The sequence below is a fragment of the Ambystoma mexicanum genome (assembly GCF_040938575.1).
Source record: "Ambystoma mexicanum isolate Mex_15411 chromosome 12 unlocalized genomic scaffold, UKY_AmexF1_1 Mex_chr12_unloc.1, whole genome shotgun sequence".
NCBI classification, from domain to species: Eukaryota; Metazoa; Chordata; class Amphibia; order Caudata; family Ambystomatidae; genus Ambystoma; species Ambystoma mexicanum.
In genome coordinates this window covers 358,127-370,410 of record NW_027182322.1, presented here as the reverse complement: position 1 = coordinate 370,410, position 12,284 = coordinate 358,127, and the positions used below count along the sequence as shown (strand labels likewise).

Below are 12,284 nucleotides of genomic sequence, written 5' to 3'. Positions count from 1 at the left end.
CACGAAGCACACGTAAGCTACTGTAATGTTAAGAATGGGGATAAGTGATACACAGGGGCACCCAGAGTATGAATAATGCATACGTGACTCACCGTTAGTGTCTGCAAAAATAAAAATACACACGATTATGCGCAGAGGAAAATCCCCTCCAAAAGAAAATGGGTACGCGATACGATGCGTGTCACGTGACTTCTATAGATTCGTCAATGACGTGAACGCGTAGTGTTCTGCCTAGGTGCGCAGAGAAGGGCTCGAAGTGTGTAATGTACGTTTAATCCCATCACGAGACAAGGGCCTTTACTGTGCTGGTGGCAATTGCGGTTGCTTGACGCACATTACGGTACCCCCTGCCCACACTGCTGCTTGTCTTGCCTCTTCAGGCCCTGCTTTGCCACATTCCCCACTAAGTGCTGCTGCATGCTCGGGTCTGAGTGCCTGCCTGCAATCTGCACTGTCTTCTTGTGCCAGCTGCCACACTTTTGCCTGCAATCCTGTATTGCCCCTGCAACCACCTCCACTGTACTTTCAGGGACTTGCACCTCTGCAAAGACCACTGTTGCTCCCTGACACTCATGCAGGACGCAGGAAGCCCATAACTGCCCCGGGGGTGCCATGTTTGCGACATCTGCATCATCTGGTGAGGGCAGCACCCCCACATCAAAGCAGAGGGCACCCAACTTCTCCGATATCGAAGTTGGTATCATGGTGTATCTGGTCCTGGATGCCTATGATGCCCTCTACAATCCAGGGACGCAGCTGGGCTGCGACGCAAGGCTGAGGATCTGGGATGAGATCAAGACTGCCATCAATACGAAGGGGGTGGCAGCCCGCACCAGGGACCGGGTGAGAAAATGTTGGGATGACCTCAAGACCCACAGCCATATTAAGTTGTTGGCAGCCCTCTGGAAGGAACCCACCGTGGAGGTGCACTGCGCAGGCTGCCACTGCTTCCACCGGACACAGCTGCGGGTACTTCAGAGGTTCTACCCAGAACTCCACTCCCAGTACTTGGCCTGGAAGAGACGTCTGGATCATGCTGTCGAGTACCCAAGGGGGATTATGCCCTTTGGCATATGTGTGGCATGCATGTTTGCAAGTGCCACATCCTCTTTGTGTTTTGTGTGTGTTGTGAGTTGCAGCTGTTCAGCGTCTCACGGCAATGGTCGACATTTGTTGTGTATGACAATGTATTGCAGCAATTGCGTGTTGATTGCTGGATGGTGCAGCGATGGCTTGTTGGTCACATGCAGGGTGTGTGTGTGTGTGGTGTAAGTTGCTTGGATATGGCAGGTGTGGACTGGATGGGTTGTGGGCATATGAGTTACATGCATGATTTGAAAGTCTATAGACTGATGCCTGTGTATGTGCATTGTGTGTGACTTAGTTCATGGATGTGACATGATGACTGACTTGCCATGTTTATTTGTTGTGTGCCAGATATCCATTGGCACCCATTACTGATGTCAATGTTTTCTCTCCTGTGCTTGTACAGTTGCTGCAGCTCATGGTTTACAAGCTACTCTTCCCTCATCACCCGTTCACCCACTCTGTATCCTACTGAAAAGCTCCCACTAGGTGCAATCAGGCTCAAACTGGCAGCCGTTATTTGGTGTTCTAGCAGAGCCCCAAGAGGAAGTCCCTCCCCTACACTATTTCCCAATAAAATGGGTGTCTGTTACCAGCCAATTAGTTGGCCCCTGGCTTTAAGTAGACTGGGGCTAGCCAATGCAGAGCCCCGGCAGTCTCTGAATAGGGCTTGAAAGCCAGGGTCCTGCTAGGGCTCAGCCCCAACTATCCCCAGTTACGCCAACCCTTCAGGCTGCCCTTTTAGCAAAAGTGATGCATTGTTAAAGGGCTGCCTGAGGCCGCCACCTCTCCTTTTTTCTAATTAGAAACATTGGCACTTGCAGGCAGTCCTTTAACCATCCGACACCTCTATGAAAGGGCTGCCTGCTGGGTGTTGACTCCTCACTAAGAAACAAAAGGAGAAGCTAGGCAGCCCAGCCCGCCTTTTGTTTCTTAGTCAGAAGAGCTAGCCTCCAGCAAGCAGCCCATTCACTCAAGGTGCTGCATGGCGTAAGGGTTGCCTGTAGGGGGTCAACAACACCCACAGGCAGCCCTTTAACATTGTGGCTCCTTAAATGAAAGGGCTGCCTGCAGAGGCTAGCTCCTCTCATTAAGAAACAGAAGAGGAGCTGGGGGTGCTGTGGTATCATACCTTTGGTGTGCCCTACCTCTCCTTTTGTTTCTTAATCACAGGCTCTGACCACTCCAACAGGCAGACTGTCAGCATGGCTTGGAATTCGTGATTTGGAATAAAAAGTAGAGGCTGGGCACACCCATTGGGGAGGGGCTCAAGTTATGGGATGTGGCCTAAGAGCACCCAACTGTACTTAGGCCACATCCCCATTTAGAGTGCACCTGCTCCTCTCACTTAAAGCACTGGTTGGCCCTATGCCAGGAGTGTAAATTACACTGTGTAATAGTAGTTGATCACCAGGAGACGAGCATCTATATGGGAGCTGTCTAACATTAAACTTTTGCTGAAAAGGAAACCTCGTTTTTCAGCTCCCTGCTTGTGGGCCACATCATGATTAGTCCTTCTTTATCAGCAAGGGGCTAGTGTAGAGAATAAAGGTACCACAGAGACCCAAGGATACGCCTTGAAGGGCTCCAACAAACGCAGCTTGCAATGTGCGCACTGACATTTTAAGTCCCAAACGAAAGGCAAACATTGCTGTGCAATAAGACTACTTACTGACTGCCAACATGGGGGCCTTTGCTGGTGGCCCCTAGAGCACTGAGGCCTCTTTCAACTGAAATAGTTAAAAAGCGCTGACATCTTTGTGTAAAGTATAAACAGCATGGGATAATCTGATTATTTTGACTAGTTTAGTATTTTTTCCTCGATGACTAGAAAACAAACGCGCATTTTAAAATAAGAGCTTTATTTCAGTTCAGTGTCTATAGGTAATCTGTGGGTAGATACTAGTGAAAAGGTTTGTCAGAAGTGGGATTCGAACCCACGCCTCCAGCGCCTTAGACCACTCGGCCATCCTGACTACTTCCTCTTCCTACTGCTTCACTCATAATGGCCATCTATACGTGACAGTGCTGCTTGATACATACTAAAATTGTTTTAGTATTTGTTATCATCTTTTGGTCAGAAATCCCGTAGGAACACATCAGATGTGTTCAATTCACCTGATTAGGAACATTTATTACTGATTAGGGTTATTTAGGATTTTTTTTACACGTCTTTCTGTCTTCTCTAGGGGGCCACTGATAACGTCTTAAATGTTTCAAAATAAAATATTCCATGAGGGTTCCACTTTAAGTCTTAAAAGGTGGCTGTTCTTGGATGTGCGTGCATGGAGGAGGCTGTGGGCAAGGCCAGGGCTTCTTTCAGTGCCCGGGAATGTCTTTCCTCGCCACGGAATGCTGCAGTCTGGAAACAGGAAGAGATACCTGAAATCTATTTTATTATGTGTAAGTTTACTTATATGCATTTATTTTATTCAAATGTTCAATGTGTAAAAACAGCGAAAATAAAACTTCACCAAAGCCAAACAGCAGATAATTCAAATAGGGTTGGGGGTGAATTAAGGTAGAACACGCTAGCAGTTCTTATTACCCCATTTTAAGGAAAGCAGGATTGAATGTAATGTCGATAAGTGACAGATAAGGGATAAGTCGTCGTTTCTACTTTTATCTGCACCTCACAGCTTCGCCATATAGTCCCCAGCATCTGCCTTCAGTATTAACCTCCTACTCTGTCTTTGCTCCCCCATTCTGTCTGTCCTAGTCGCCTACCTCTGCTGGAGGCTTAGATTAGTACAGACCTGGACCACACCAGAGCAGTTTACCAGGCCCGGTGGGAGTCAGACAGACATACGTACATTTTGTCAATGGGCACGATTCATAGAATGAATTGCGCGGAAAATAGGGTGCTTGCGCGCGAAATTGCGCGCAAGCGGCTGTTTGTGTATTCATGGAACACAATGCGTGGGGCTTACCAGAGACTTGCGAGGAATCCGTGCGGGTCCAACACATCACTGCAACACTACGAACGCCTTGCGCAAGACTCCCAGCGAAGGGGCGTACCGTCTTGCGCAGTCACCTAAAAGGAGGTGGAACACATTAAAAGGGGAACAACAAGCAAAAATGTGGGCATAACGAGGGAAGTACCACAGTAAAATCCTCGCAACGCCCATACACGCTAATATCCTGTATTCATGGAATTGAACAGGGCTCTCTGGCGCGTGGAAAAAGATGCACAAATCCGGAAACACGTACTCTACGCGAAACCTGGTGGAGGCGTCACTGCGCAGTAGAACAAAAGCAAAAAAAGGCAGCGCAAACAACAAACGTGCTTACACAGCTACGATGAATGTACATTTCTTGCAGCAGTGATCTTGGGACACCGCAGGAGGAGGAGGATGGGCAGGGTCCGGATTTTACTACTCAGGAACAGTCTTTTTGGGATGCTTGATGTCCAGGTTTATGCCAGGTATAGGTTTCCACCTCATATCATATTAGACCTGGTCATGAAGTGGGAAGATGACCTTACATCACCCACCCTTTCCTCCCAAGCAGTGAGCCCCTTGTTAAAGGTACTCAATGTACTGCATTGTTTGGCCACTGGGTCCTTTCAGAGGACAACTGCCATAGTTGGGGGTATTTCACTGCTTCACGACTTCCTGAGCGGTGTGCCTCTCATTGCCCAAGGCGTTGATGCTATCCGTGACTCGCTGCCAGTGGACCATACGCTGAGCAGGCGTGTGTGTGCTCCCTGGCTGTGTGAGCATGTCACGGTAGTGTAGGCACACATAGTCCATGAGGATCTGGATTTCATCATCATGGAAGCTCCTCTTCCTCGACGTGGCGGTCTCCTGTTCAGTGCATTGGGATTGAGCCTGTTCCGCTACTGCACGCTTTGCATTCTTGGATGGTCATGCAGACCCTGTGTGGCTGGGACCACTGAGGTCATTAGGGGCTGGAGCACTAGTGGCCTGGACCATGGCTTCACCCACTGATGCTGGGACAGTAGTTGCCCCTGAAGGTACCCGTACAGGGTGCTGGTGCCAGGTCCTTTAACTGGACGTCCCTTCCCCTTGGACGCACGGACAACTTCTGCCCCTGCGTCTCTGTGGATCTGGGCTGTGACAACCACAGCCATGGCTGCTGGTCCATGAGCCTGGGTGGTGGGGACTGCAGCTGCCCCTGCAGCTTCATGATCCTGGATGGTGGGGACAGCAGCAAGCCCTGCAGCTCCCTGACCCTCGGTGCTGGGGACATCAGCATCACCTGCAGCTCCCTGACCCTGTTGGGTGGGAGGCATAGCTCACCCTGCACATCCCCGACCCGGGTCACCTCGGCCAGCTCTGCCACCCTTCCCTCTTGTGGCCTTCCCACTCATGGCACAGAGTGATTTGTACAATGGGAGGTGCAGCAAGCAATTGTCCTGGGCAATTGGAGCCAGGGGGCAGGGTACGTGATGTAAAACGTACTAGTATGGTCCAGCAAGATGCTATATTACCCCTGGGGAAGAAATAAATGGGATGCGTAACCCACAGGCACCCCAAATATCAAAAATGCGTGTACGTGACCCCTCGGTAGCTCACGTGAAAAGTAAAAGCGTTATGCGGTACGCTGTGTCACCCAGCAACACAAAAAATGCATACACAAAGCACACGTAAGCTACTGTAATGTTAAGAATGGGGATAAGCGATACACAGGGGCACCCAGAGTATGAATAATGCATACGTGACTCACCGTTAGTGTCTGCAAAAATAAAAATACACACGATTATGCGCAGAGGAAAATCCCCTCCAAAAGAAAATGGGTACGCGATACGATGCGTGTCACGTGACTTCTATAGATTCGTCAATGACGTGAACGCGTAGTGTTCTGCCTAGGTGCGCAGAGAAGGGCTCGAAGTGTGTAATGTACGTTTAATCCCATCACGAGACAAGGGCCTTTACTGTGCTGGTGGCAATTGCGGTTGCTTGACGCACATTACGGTACCCCCTGCCCACACTGCTGCTTGTCTTGCATCTTCAGGCCCTGCTTTGCCACATTCCCCACTACAGTGCTGGTGCATGCTCGGGTCTGAGTGCCTGCCTGCAACCTGCACTGTCTTCTTGTGCCAGCTGCCACACTTTTGCCTGCAATCCCGTGTTGCCCCTGCAACCACCTCCACTGTACTTTCAGGGACTTGCACCTCTGCAAAGACCACTGTTGCTCCCTGACACTCATGCAGGACGCAGGAAGCCCATACCTGCCCCGGGGGTGCCATGTTTGCGACATCTGCATCATCTGGTGAGGGCAGCACCCCCACATCAAAGCAGAGGGCACCCAACTTCTCCGATATCGAAGTTGGCATCATGGTGTATCTGGTCCTGGATGCCTATGATGCCCTCTACAATCCAGGGACGCAGCTGGGCTGCGACGCAAGGCTGAGGATCTGGGATGAGATCAAGACTGCCATCAATACGAAGGGGGTGGCAGCCCGCACCATGGACCGGGTGAGAAAATGTTGGGATGACCTCAAGACCCACAGCCATATCAAGTTGTTGGCAGCCCTCTGGAAGGAACCCACTGTGGAGGTGCACTGCGCAGGCTGCCACTGCTTCCACCGGACACAGCTGCGGGTACTTCAGAGGTTCTACCCAGAACTCCACTCCCAGTACTTTGCCTGGAAGAGACATCTGGATCACGCTGTCGAGTACCCAAGGGGTTTATGCCCTTTGGCATTTGTGTGGCATGCATGTTTGCAAGTGCCACATCCTCTTTGTGTTTTGTGTGTGTTGTGAGTTGCAGCTGTTCAGCGTCTCATGGCAATGGTCGACATTTGTTGTGTATGACAATGTATTGCAGCAATTGCGTGTTGATTGCTGGATGGTGCAGCGATGGCTTGTTGGTCACATGCAGGGTGTGTGTGTGTGTGGTGTAAGTTGCTTGGATATGGCAGGTGTGGACTGGATGGGTTGTGGGCATATGAGTTACATGCATGATTTGCAAGTCTATAGACTGATGCCTGTGTGTGTGCATTGTGTGTGACTTAGTTCATGGATGTGACATGATGACTGACTTGCCATGTTTATTTGTTGTGTGCCAGATATCCATTGGCACCCATTACTGATGTCAATGTTTTCTCTCCTGTGCTTGTACAGTTGCTGCAGCTCATGGTTTACAAGCTACTCTTCCCTCATCACCCGTTCACCCACTCTGTATCCTACTGAAAAGCTCCCACTAGGTGCAATCAGGCTCAAACTGGCAGCCGTTATTTGGTGTTCTAGCAGAGCCCCAAGAGGAAGTCCCTCCCCTACACTGTTTCCCAATAAAATGGGTGTCTGTTACCAGCCAATTAGTTGGCCCATGCCTTTAAGTAGACCGGGGCTAGTCAATGCAGAGCCCCGGCAGTCTCCAAATAGGGCTTGCAAGCCGGGGTCCTGCTAGGGCTCAGCCCCAACTATCCCAAGTTACGCCAACCCTTCAGGCTGCCCTTTTAGCAAAAGCGATGCATTGTTAAAGGGCTGCCTGAGGCCGTCACCTCTCCTTTTTTCTAATTAGAAACATTGGCACTTGCAGGCAGTCCTTTAACCATCCAACACCTCGATGAAAGGGCTGCCTGCTGGGTGTTGGCTCCTCACTAAGAAACAAAAGGAGAAGCTAGGCGGCCCAGCCCACCTTTTGTTTCTTAGTCAGAAGAGCTAGCCTCCAGCAAGCAGCCCATTCACTCAAGGTGCTGCATGGCGTAAGGGTTGCCTGTAGGGGGTTCAAAAACACCTGCAGGCAGCCCTTTAACATCGTGGCTCCTTAAATGAAAGGGCTGCCTGCAGAGGCTAGCTCCTCTCATTAAGAAACAGAAGAGGAGCTGGGGGTGCTGTGGAATCATACCTTTGGTGCGCCCTACCTCTCCTTTTGTTTCTTAATCACAGGCTCTGACCCCTCCAACAGGCAGACTGTCAGCATGGCTTGGAATTCGTGATTTGGAATAAAAAGTAGAGGCTGGGCACACCCATTGGGGAGGGGCTCAAGTTATGGGATGTGGCCTAAGAGCACCCAACTGTACTTAGGCCACATCCCCAATTAGAGTGCACCTGCTCCTCTCACTTAAAGCACTGGTTTGCCCTATGCCAGGAGTGTAAATTACACTGTGTAATAGCAGTTGATCACCAGGAGACGAGCATCTATATGGGAGCTGTCTAACATTAAACTTTTGCTGAAAAGGACACCTCGTTTTTCAGCTCCCTGCTTGTGGGCCACATCATGATTACTCCTTCTTTATCAGCAAGGGGCTAGTGTAGAGAAAAAAGGTACCACAGAGACCCAAGGATACGCCTTGAAGGGCTCCAACAAACGCAGCTTGCAATGTGCGCACTGACATTTTAAGTCCCAAACGAAAGGCAAACCTTGCTGTGCAATAAGTCTACTTACTGACTGCCAACATGGGGGCCGTTGCTGGTGGCCCCTAGAGCACTGAGGCCTCTTTCAACTGAAATAGTTAAAAAGCGCTGACATCATTGTGTAAAGTATAAACAGCATGGGATAATCTGATTATTTCGACTAGTTTAGTATTTTTTCCTCGATGACTAGAAAACAAACGCGCATTTTAAAATAAGAGCTTTATTTCAGTTCAGTGTCTATAGGTAATCTATACTACAGAAAAGGTTGTCAGAAGTGGGATTCGAACCCACGCCTCCAGAGGAGACTGCGACCTGAACGCAGCGCCTTAGACCACTCGGCCATCCTGACTACTTCCTTTTTCCTAATGCTTCACTCATAATGGCCATCTATACGTGACAGTGCTGCTTGATACATACTAAAATTATTTTAGTATTTGTTATCATCTTTTGGTCAGAAATCCCGTAGGAACACATCAGATGTGTTCAATTCACCTGATTAGGAACATTTATTACTGATAAGGGTTATTTAGGATTTTTTTTACACGTCTTTCTGTCTTCTCTAGGGGGCCACTGATAACGTCTTAAATGTTTCAAAATAAAATATTCCATGAGGGTTCCACTTTAAGTCTTAAAAGGTGGCTGTTCTTGGATGTGCGTGGATGGAGGAGGCTGTGGGCAAGGCCAGGGCTTCTTTCAGTGCCCGGGAATGTCTTTCCTCGCCACGGAATGCTGCAGTCTGGAAACAGGAAGAGATACCTGAAATCTATTTTATTATGTGTAAGTTTACTTATATGCATTTATTTTATTCAAATATTCAATGTGTAAAAACAGCGAAAATAAAACTTTTCACCAAAGCCAAACAGCAGATAATTCAAATAGGGTTGGGGGTGAATTAAGGTAGAACACGCTAGCAGTTCTTATTACCCCATTTTAAGGAAAGCAGGATTGAATGTAATGTCGATAAGTGACAGATAAGGGATAAGTCGTTGTTTCTACTTTTATCTGCACCTCACAGCTTCGCCATGTAGTCCCCAGCATCTGCCTTCAGTATTAACCTCCTCCTCTGTCTTTGCTCCCCCATTCTGTCTGTCCTAGTCGCCTACCTCTGCTGGAGGCTTAGATTAGTACAGACCTGGACCACACCAGAGCAATTTACCAGACCCGGTGGGAGTCAGACAGACATACGTACATTTTGTCAATGGGCCCGATTCATAGAATGAATTGCGCGGAAAATAGGGTGCTTGCGCGCGAAATCGCGCGCAAGCGGCTGTTTGTGTATTCATGGAACACAATGTGTGGGGCTTACCAGAGACTTGCGAGGAATCCGTGCGGGTCCAACACATCACTGCAACACTACGAACGCCTTGCGCAAGACTCCCAGCGAAGGGGCGTACCGTCTTGCGCAGTCACCTAAAAAGGAGGTGGAACACATTAAAGGGGGAACAACAAGCGAAAATGTGGGCATAACGAGGGAAGTACCACAGTAAAATCCTCGCAACGCCCATACGCGCTAATATTCCGTATTCATGGAATTGAACAGGGCTCTCCGGCGCGTGGAAAAAGACGCACAAATCCGGAAACACGTACTCTACGCGAAACCTGGTGGAGGCGTCACTGCGCAGTAGAACAAAAGCAAAAAAAGGCAGCCCAAACAACAAACGTGCTTATACAGCTACGATGAATGTACATTTCTTGCAGCAGTGATCTTGGGACACCGCAGGAGGAGGAGGATGGGCAGGGTCCGGATTTTACTACCCAGGAACAGTCTTTTTGGGATGCTTGATGTCCAGGTTTATGCCAGGTATAGGTTTCCACCTCATATCATATTAGACCTGGTCATGAAGTGGGAAGATGACCTTACATCACCCACCCTTTCCTCCCAAGCAGTGAGCCCCTTGTTAAAGGTACTCAATGTACTGCATTGTTTGGCCACTGGGTCCTTTCAGAGGACAACTGCCATAGTTGGGGGTATTTCACTGCTTCACGACCTCCTGAGCGGTGTGCCTCTCATTGCCCAAGGCGTTGATGCTATCCGTGACTCGCTGCCAGTGGACCATACGCTGAGCAGGCGTGTGTGTGCTCCCTGGCTGCGTGAGCATGTCACGGTAGTGTAGGCACACATAGTCCATGAGGATCTGGATTTCATCATCATGGAAGCTCCTCCTCCTCGACGTGGCGGTCTCCTGTTCAGTGCATTGGGATTGAGCCTGTTCCGCTACTGCACGCTTTGCATTCTTGGATGGTCATGCAGACCCTGTGTGGCCGGGACCACTGAGGTCATTAGGGGCTGGAGCACTAATGGCCTAGACCATGGCATCACCCACTGATGCTGGGACAGTAGTTGCCCCTGAAGGTACCCGTACAGGGTGCTGGTGCCAGGTCCTTTAACTGGACGTCCCTTCCCCTTGGACGCACGGACAACTTCTGCCCCTGCGTCTCTGTGGATCTGGGCTGTGACAACCACAGCCATGGCTGCTGGTCCATGAGCCTGGGTGGTGGGGACTGGAGCTGCCCCTGCAGCTTCATGATCCTGGATGGTGGGGACAGCAGCAAGCCCTGCAGCTCCCTGACCCTCGGTGCTGGGGACATCAGCATCACCTGCAGCTCCCTGACCCTGTTGGGTGGGAGGCATAGCTCACCCTGCACATCCCCGACCCTGGTCACCTCGGCCAGCTCTGCCACCCTTCCCTCTTGTGGCCTTCCCACTCATGGCACAGAGTGATTTGTACAATGGGAGGTGCAGCAAGCAATTGTCCTGGGCAATTGGAGCCAGGGGGCAGGGTACGTGATGTAAAACGTACTAGTATGGTCCAGCAAGATGCTATATTATCCCTGGGGAAGACATAAATTGGATGCGTAACCCACAGGCACCCCAAATATCCAAAATGCGTGTACATGACCCCTCGGTAGCTCACGTGAAAAGTAAAAGCGTTATGCGGTACGCTGTGTCACCCAGCAACACAAAAAATGCATACGGAAGCACACGTAAGCTACTGTAATGTTAAGAATGGGGATACGCGATACACAGGGGCACCCAGAGTATGAATAATGCATACGTGACTCACCGTTAGTGTCTGCAAAAATAAAAATACACACGACTATGCGCAGAGGAAAATCCCCTCCAAAAGAAAATGGGTATGCGATACGATGCGTGTCACGTGACTTCTATAGATTCGTCAATGACGTGAACGCGTAGTGTTCTGCCTAGGTGCGCAGAGAAGGGCTCGAAGTGTGTAATGTACGTTTAATCCCATCACGAGACAAGGGCCTTTACTGTGCTGGTGGCAATTGCGGTTGCTTGACGCACATTACGGTACCTCCTGCCCACACTGCTACTTGCCTTGCCTCTTCAGGCCCTGCTTTGCCACATTCCCCACTACAGTGCTGGTGCATGCTCGGGTCTGAGTGCCTGCCTGCAACCTGCACTGTCTTCTTGTGCCAGCTGCCACACTTTTGCCTGCAATCCCGTGTTGCCCCTGCAACCACCTCCACTGTACTTTCAGGGACTTGCACCTCTGCAAAGACCACTGTTGCTCCCTGACACTCATGCAGGAAGCCCATACCTGCCCCGGGGGTTCCATGTTTGCGACATCTGCATCATCTGGTGAGGGCAGCACCCCCACATCAAAGCAGAGGGCACCCAACTTCTCCGATATCGAAGTTGGCATCATGGTGTATCTGGTCCTGGATGCCTATGATGCCCTCTACAATCCAGGGACGCAGCTGGGCTGCGACGCAAGGCTGAGGATCTGGGATGAGATCAAGACTGCCATCAATACGAAAGGGGTGGCAGCCCGCACCAGGGACCGGGTGAGAAAATGTTGGGATGACCTCAAGACCCACAGCCATATCAAGTTGTTGGCAGCCCTCTGG

General features: G+C 50.1%; 1 non-coding gene across 1 annotated transcript; it reads right to left on the bottom strand.

Annotated features, from left to right (window-relative positions):
- Nucleotides 1-8,677: 8,677 nt before the first annotated feature.
- TRNAL-CAG (transfer RNA leucine (anticodon CAG)) lies at nt 8,678-8,760 on the bottom strand. The gene has a single exon. It is a non-coding gene; the product is annotated as a tRNA-Leu (tRNA).
- Nucleotides 8,761-12,284: the final 3,524 nt, after the last annotated feature.